At 41.0% G+C, this 7,854-nt stretch overlaps 1 non-coding gene across 1 annotated transcript; it reads left to right on the top strand.

Moving 5' to 3' along the window:
• The first annotated feature begins 7,537 nt into the window (after nt 1-7,537).
• trnae-uuc (transfer RNA glutamic acid (anticodon UUC)) lies at nt 7,538-7,612 on the top strand. Its single transcript has one exon. It is a non-coding gene; the product is annotated as a tRNA-Glu (tRNA).
• The last annotated feature ends 242 nt before the right edge of the window (nt 7,613-7,854 follow it).

Below are 7,854 nucleotides of genomic sequence, written 5' to 3'. Positions count from 1 at the left end.
ATTATTGAAAGCTATTTCCGCTCCACCAGTCATTATAACTGAATTGCCTTCACAATGCAGTCGTCCAAGATGTCAAAGTGTCTTGTTTGAAATGTAACTTCAGTCTTAAGCTTGAAATACCTGTCGATGAAGACTTCAGCACTCGCCTATTTTTTTAAATGAATGTCACATGAATTAAGTGAGCAGGGAGAGCACTGAAAATCCTTCGTAACTTCGTGTTGAATCTCTACAAAATGAATAGTATTTCAGGGTAAAAGTTGAAATGTTTCACCAGAACAGTCACTTTTCTGACATGAACCCAGTGATTTTGTTCGAAGTGTCCAGTAAGACAACTTTGGTGTTTGCAGAGATCTCCTGGAATGGAATCAGCCAGGAGCTCAGGCTATTCCAGTCTAGTCTCCAAGGTGGCTTGGTGCCTACCTCTACGAAATGAGGCGAAGGATTGCTGACTCAAATTTTGTGTTCTGTCTGGGTCTGGTCATAGGCTTCGGCTTCAAATGGAAGCTCAGCTTTGAGCAAATGGGACTGTGGTCTATATGACAGCATTGGGTGTGACTCTCGAATGTAAGTAGTCCTCTAAGTCTCAAAAAGCCTGAGCAATTGTCAGTGTTGAGAGCAGGGGTGCGCATATCTAATCTGAAAGTGAACTTTTTGTCAAACGTACGAGTTGGTTATGGATCGCTGCTTTTCTGCACAGAGTTAGAAAGTTAACATCTGTTTTCATTGCAGTCTCTGTTGCATGTGTGTATACATTCTGGCACTTCGAGTCTAATCATGTGACACAATGATGACAACAGACATTTTGGATGGGAAACAACCTATATTGGTGTCTGTAGAGGAACATAGCTGCTTTTCTTTCCTTGAAGCAGTGAGGTCGGCAATGAGATCAGTGATTCCTTTTCAAATCAGTTGTTTGACCTGGTGAATGTCAAGGCAGTGTTTTTGATTCTGGTCGCCTGTGTTGTTTCTGTTGCAGGCAGGTCCAGGAGGCTGAAACAGGAGATTTATTATTTAGTTTACTGTAGAGGGCGGAAGGTTAGCCTCAGCTGTTCCCTGCCTGAAATAATCGATGACATCATTGTCACATGATCGGAGTGTTAAAAGTGAGAGTGCACCATGCTTGCATAAATACGCAGCAGTTTCCCACTCCATGGTTTCTGAGTTTGTGTTAAGTTTGACACTCGGAGCATAATTGTTTGTGGGAGTTGTTAGCCTTGAAGAGGGAGGCAAGAGGAGACAATGCAAACAGAATGACCAATTGACAGGCTTGGATGTTTGGCAACATTCAGCCTCAGCATGAAACCAACAGTGGGGAGGTGTTGACGTTGAGGTGTACTTAACCAACACGGGGTGCGGCTGCCATTGTGTTCTGTCAATCTGCCTTGATGTGAGAAGTGGACATGATGCAGGAGCACTTTCCTGATGGCCAGTCTGTCTAGCTTATGGACCACCATGGCTGAGCATCAGGAGGAGTGACTATTGCCAACAAAGCCGTGCATTGATGGTGTGCACGGAGCCAGCAGTAGGAGCTGGGTGGAGATAACTTGTGATTTAGAATCTAACCTACAAATAAGAAGGAGATGACTGAAAACTCAAGGCTGTTGACCTGTTTGTACAACCTATATGCACCTTGGGCATCAATGTGTGTATTATGTACTCAGTTGTTGACAAAGTAGCTTGTGCAGTTTTGAATGTACAAATGAAAACTAGCAGAATGAGTTTACTCATGAATGGAAGAACCTTGTTTGTAGTTCATTCCTTCAACCACAGTACTGCTAATATATGTAATCTTTGTTTCCTTTTTATTTTTGATCAGGATCTTTTTAAGAAACTTGTGCCCAGCGAATGTTTAGGGTCCATCTGGGCTGAACAACCAGATCGAGCATCAACCGTCTGGGCTATCGTGGCACAGTTCAATAACGTTAAGAATTGTGTCACCAGCACCATCAGTCGGCCTCAGCAGCTAAAACCACGGCAGAGGGCGAAAATCATTGAGAAGTGGATTGATGTTGCCAAGGTACACTTGTTCTTTCGTGATTTTTAACCTTTATGACAGGGTAAAGCACTCAGTGCATGAAACAAACATGGTGGAAGAGAGCAAGCAGTTCCTACGATGTGTTGAGATGTTTAGGGTTTGAAAGCCTCTCGAATTGACGAGCAGAATTAGAATTGAATGCTTCATGGCAAATCCTAGCATTTGTAATTTCCATAGAGTTGGCTGCTAATAGTTCATGCCTCAGTTTACAGTTGCATTGAAATATTAAAGTTTTCTTTCTCATCAAAAATATTTCTGTGGAGAAATAAAGTAAACTGATTTCAGATTTTTAGTGGCCCTTCAAACACAAAGTTACTTATTAGGCATTACAGAATGTTGCTTGCCTCCCTTCCGAGCAGTGATCAGATTTATGATACATTGTAAATTTTATTCTCAGTTTTCTGCATTCCATATGCCCGTATGACGGCCCTTCAGTAACTTGCCTGGTTGTCTGTTTCTTATGTGTTTGCCAAAGGAATTTGTCTTTGCATTTTAATCAGCAATTGGGAAAAGGATGAGGAAGGGCTGTCATACCTGATATCAGGCTTGTCTTTGTCATCAATATGTGGCATTCCCACGAGTACATTTGGAAAGAATCAAGACAGGAAGCTAGTAATTAACTAATTAAGTGAATTAAGTAATTTATTCATATTCATTTTATCATCCAAAATGGCACTGGATCATAGCAACAAAAGTGTATTATCATTGAAATTTCCCATATTCATGTGACCATAAAATATTTAGTCATTCGAAAGGTTGGGAATGAAGATTCATAATTATACCTTTGCCAGGTATTTGTGACAAATCTGGTTTGGCTCTTGGCAACGCTGCCTGCATGGATTTGGACTCGTAAAGAATCTTAAGGCATTGATGTCTGTCTCCAGTTTCACAACCCAGAGAAGTTGAAATGAATGGAGGCAGACACCCAGTCATAGACATGGATACATGAGCTCCTGACAGGCTGTCCGTGCCGACCTAGAAACTGGTGCTGTCAAAGGCCATTCTGTAGATGAGTTGCCACCTTCCAGTGATCACTTGGCTGGCTCTTCCGGTTGTCATTTGAGTTGACAATAGTTGATGAGGGGCCTTATCCATGTTGAAGTGTCCTCCGTCACTTACTTTTTACTGCAGCAGCCTTTGTTGCCCTCAAGCCGGAAGACTGTGGGCTTGAGATCTTACCTGCTGGACTTAATCAGACAAGGCATCTATCTAATGATGCCCAGTGAGGCACATCCACATAAAGCCAATATGGTCTAATGACCCTCTCCCTCCTTGGCCTTCCTCGCTAAGCAGAAGTGGTTTTGAGAGTTGAGAACAAACAATTGCAGGCTTCCTACTCTCCTGCCCCTCGGCCCCTCCCAACAAAGTTCAAATTGATGCTTGTGGAAGGGAGGTTTGATTTGTTCTATTCTTCTCCCTGTCTCCGTGGGGCAGGCAGATGAAAGACATTCACATGCTATCCTCACTACGATTAGTTAACTCAGTCTCAATAACATTGTGATTCATAAAAGTAGACTCAATTTTCTGATTTGTATGCTTTCCTTGAATGATTATCTCATGTGTCAGGCCCTGCCCTCCTATGCTGGCAGAAAATGTAATCTGTCATTCGTTTATCAGATGAATACAATGGATATAACACAGATGATTACCCGTCTCCAGCTCCCTAACTTCGCCACTTCCACCACTCAGATGGCCGTGTCTCCAACTTATTCATTCGAATCTTTGCTTTGGCGTCAGTGACCATGTCTCACGAGCCAAGTGTTGGCAGAGAGTGAAATGTCTCAGAGGGAAAAAAAAATGAAGATCAAGTTTTAAGTCGCTAAGATTTGTGGAATTTTTGCCCCCACAAAGTCGTTTGTTAATGCTGTTATTTTTGCAGATCACGTTTTTCTGATGGAACATTTTAATGTCTGAGGTATTGGGTCATGGGGAGCCACTGTTTTTCCCACAGAACTCATGTTTTATGTTCTCACAGGAATGTCGGATTTTGGGAAATTTCTCTTCAGTGTGTGCAATTACCCGTGCATTGCAAGCAAATAACATCTTAGAGTTTCAGAAGACTTGGGCAGCCGTGTCAAAGTGAGTCATTTTTCTGAAAAAGCCGTGTCATTATTTTTAATAAATATGTGGTAGGAATTTGCAGGTTTCACCTCCAAGTTTACTTGCCAAAGTGATCTTCACACTCCAGATGTGTTGACAGGATTACCAGAGGCACTACAGTGCAATCCTAACAATTGGCTTACTGGCAGAATCTTTCATTCTTTCACTAAGGAGTGAGGAGTTAATTTTCTACAGTGGAAAAAGAAAACTGTTTGACAGCTTAAAATATTGAACTATTGTGTTCCAAAACTGATCTGCTGTTGGATGTAACGTAAGACAGTTTCCTGTGGATGTGCTGTGACGGGGTGATATGAACTGGAGGTTTGTATAGGAACCTGAAATACAAAGAACACAATTATTTTAATCACCCAAGAAAGCAGTCGAGACCTCTTTGAAGTGCGCACTTGTAGTTTATATTCCTGTGCCGTAGACGATTTGATCATGATTGTTATTTTGAGGCAGCTTGGAGGTGAAATCTCACTTGCTGTGATGAGATTTCCTAAAACTACTGCAATGAAGGGCTTTTGTGGCACAGTGGTAACATCTCCATCTCTGGGCTGAAATAATCTGGGTTCAAATTCTGTCTGATGAAGGGTCTAGGCCCGAAACGTCAGCTTTTGTGCTCCTGAGATGCTGATTGGCCTGCTGTGTTCATCCAGCTCCACACTTAGTTATCTTGGATTCTCCAGCATCTGCAGTTCCCAATATCTCTTGGGTTCAAATTCTACCTGCCAAAGAGATGTGTCAAAACATATCTGAACTGTTTCATTAAAATAACTGCAATTGTTTGAAAAATGTTTCACTGCCCTTCACTGTCTGTATTACTTGCTTATTTGTCAGATTCCATGTCAGCTGTTTGCAATCTTGACTCTATTCTGTCAAGAGTAATTTGTTATATTCTCTTGACTAGGAGCACAAAGGCAACATTTGAAGATCTTCTAAATCTCATCTCCGAAGATGGCAACATAATGACAAGTAGCCAGCGCGAAAAACAGGTAAGCGTTTGCATTTGGCACTGTGCATCGATATTCAGGGCATTATAGGTATTTTCAAGCAAAATATCTACAATGAATTACATTGGTGTCTGAATGCATACAAATACTGTGAATCAATAATGCAACAAGGGATACATGTATTACATATGGATGGTCTAACTTGGCTCAAGTCTTCCAAAATCGTTCTGTCATGATGCAACCTTCATAGATTATCTTTCTCAGTGTTCGTTATCTTGGAAGTTTGAACACTTGCACAATGATATTAAAAGCAGGATATATGTCAGTTTTCTTTTCTTTTGATTTGCACACTTGGAGGGCCTCGTAATTAATAAAAGCCAAGGCAAAACACGAATAGCTTTAATTGGTTCTCGTTAGTGTTTTTGTTCAATTAGCATGTCTTCCTTTTATTGTTCTCTGCGGTAATAAATATTTACTGCATTGGAAGTGAGAGATAATCACATTGCTTTGTTTGTTGAGCATTTCAGACATCAACTATTTAGTTTCAACTAGCTTGGACCACCACTGACATTTCAAACTAACTTCAAAAACCTTCTCAAAAAGCATATTGTTTTACCAGGTTTCGAGACATTCCTCCTCACTCTGTTTGTCATGCTGTTTGCCCAGTCATTTTGTTCCTGAATTTTACAAAGTAACAAAATAATTTGTTAGTTATAAACATTTTGGTGTCACTTGACCAAACTAGTGTGTCCAGGACAGTAAGGAGGCAAGATGCAAGTTTTCTGTTGAATCATTCTTAGATTAAATCAAAGCAGTTTGAAGGTGGTACTTGAAGAGGACGAAATGCAGCATTCATGTTGGGTTGTTAACAATTTGACAGACACTCCGTTTTTCATACTGCTGAAAGTTCGAGTTGCGGTTGACGATGTTTTTGCATTGCTGTCCATCTGCTGGCTCCATAATTTCTACGGTGCTGCTGTCACACCTTGTTTATTATGTTTGCTATTGGTGCACAGTGCAGAATTCCAAATTACTTTTCATATCTGGCTTGAATCTAAAAGTAGATTTGTTTTTAATAATCAAAAACGTGTGTTGTGCAGGATGATTGCTTTTGTGGTGTCAATTTCTATAAATATACATGGGAAAATCTGAGTTCAAGATTGGACAGTTGTTTAACTTCCATAATGCTGTCTCCCAGATTGTACAGTGAATATCGATGCATGGTTCGTTAATCTTTAAGCATATTACACAGATGTTCTCTGGCAATATGGCTTGCTAAGCTTTACTTTATATGGGTGTGCCATTCGCAAGGCCACCATATCAACACTTACTGTCGATCCTTAGTTGACACTGAGTGTAGTGATAAGATACCACCTTGATATACCATAGCGTATTTTCTGAAAATACTTCCCCAAATGTGACTGTCTGGTGAATTTCACCTGAGTGAGCCAGCAATCATCATTTTCACTGTTGTGTTTTTAAATCTCAGAAAATATAATTTGAAACCTCATTTTAAATGCAGTTTGAAGCAGCAACTTCACCATGTCCAACAATTTGATTTGCACACTTGGATGGGAATCTGAAATAGTTGCCAAGTGATTGTTTTATGGGTTAAACATTGATACTAGTTTTGTGATAAACTATTGTGCGTGGGATAAATTGTAATATCACTTCCAAATATCATTGCCTGGCTATCACCTCTTGAGTTCGAATTGGCCAAATGTTGACATAAGGCTTTAGCGTTGTAAAATGTTTTTACAATAAAAGCTTGAGTTTTGAAATCTCTTCTGTTATCTCATTTGATATTATGGGAGATATAGATTAGATGCAGTGAATGAATAGCTGGTTTTCTATGTACATTTTCAGGATGGAGCTTCAAAATTTGCCGCCCTCAACAGCACCTTGAAAGAGAACAAAATACTGACACACAAAACACTGAAAGTAACAAAGAAGAAGGTAATCATCCCTTTATGTTTAATATTGGAATGAAACGTTCTCAAGTTGAAGCAGTTAATCTTGAAGCTTTACAAGTAAATCTGATTTATCTTTCCATAATGGTGTATCTTTGTTATAACTATGCTGTAAAGCAGTTCTCCGGGTAACTAAAGGGAAGTTATCAGCATTGCTGCTACTTAAGCCATTGAACATGTTTGGTTATATGTTTGAAGCTATAACCATGCTGCTTGTTGCATATCTATCAGTGTGTTGGGTTGTGGGTAGAATATTTCTACATTGAACGGAAGTAAATCTGCGAGGCCAGGCAGGTATGCACAAACATTTCCCATGGTCTGATGGATAAATACAACAGTCAATACAGTGTGGAGCTGAAGGAACTCAGCAGGTCAGGCAGCATGAGAGGAGCAAGAAAATCAACGTGTCAGGTCAGGACCACACTGTATTGACTCTGACTCCAACATTTGCAGTTCTTGCTGTCTTTGAGAGATGGTTAGCATCACTGGTGGTCCAGTGGTTAGGATTCGGCGCTTTCACCGCTGCGGCCTGGGTTCGATTCCCGGTCAGTGCAGCACATTTTGGGGTGGCTCAGTGGCTCGGTGGTTAGCATTGCGGCCTCACAGTGCCGGGGACCCAGGTTCGATTCCAACCTCGGGTGACTGTCTGTGTGGAGTTTGCATATTCTCCCCGTGTGTGCATGGGTTTCCTCCCGGTGCTCTGGTTTCCTCCCACAGTCCAAAGATGTGCAGGCTAGGTGGGTTGGCCATGCTGAATTGCTGGTTGTGTTCAGGGGTGTGTGAGCTGTAGGGGATG

Source organism: Stegostoma tigrinum, chromosome 8, assembly GCF_030684315.1.
Source record: "Stegostoma tigrinum isolate sSteTig4 chromosome 8, sSteTig4.hap1, whole genome shotgun sequence".
NCBI classification, from domain to species: Eukaryota; Metazoa; Chordata; class Chondrichthyes; order Orectolobiformes; family Stegostomatidae; genus Stegostoma; species Stegostoma tigrinum.
The sequence above is the reverse complement of the archived record's forward strand: the minus strand, read 5'-3'. Positions and strand labels throughout refer to the sequence as shown.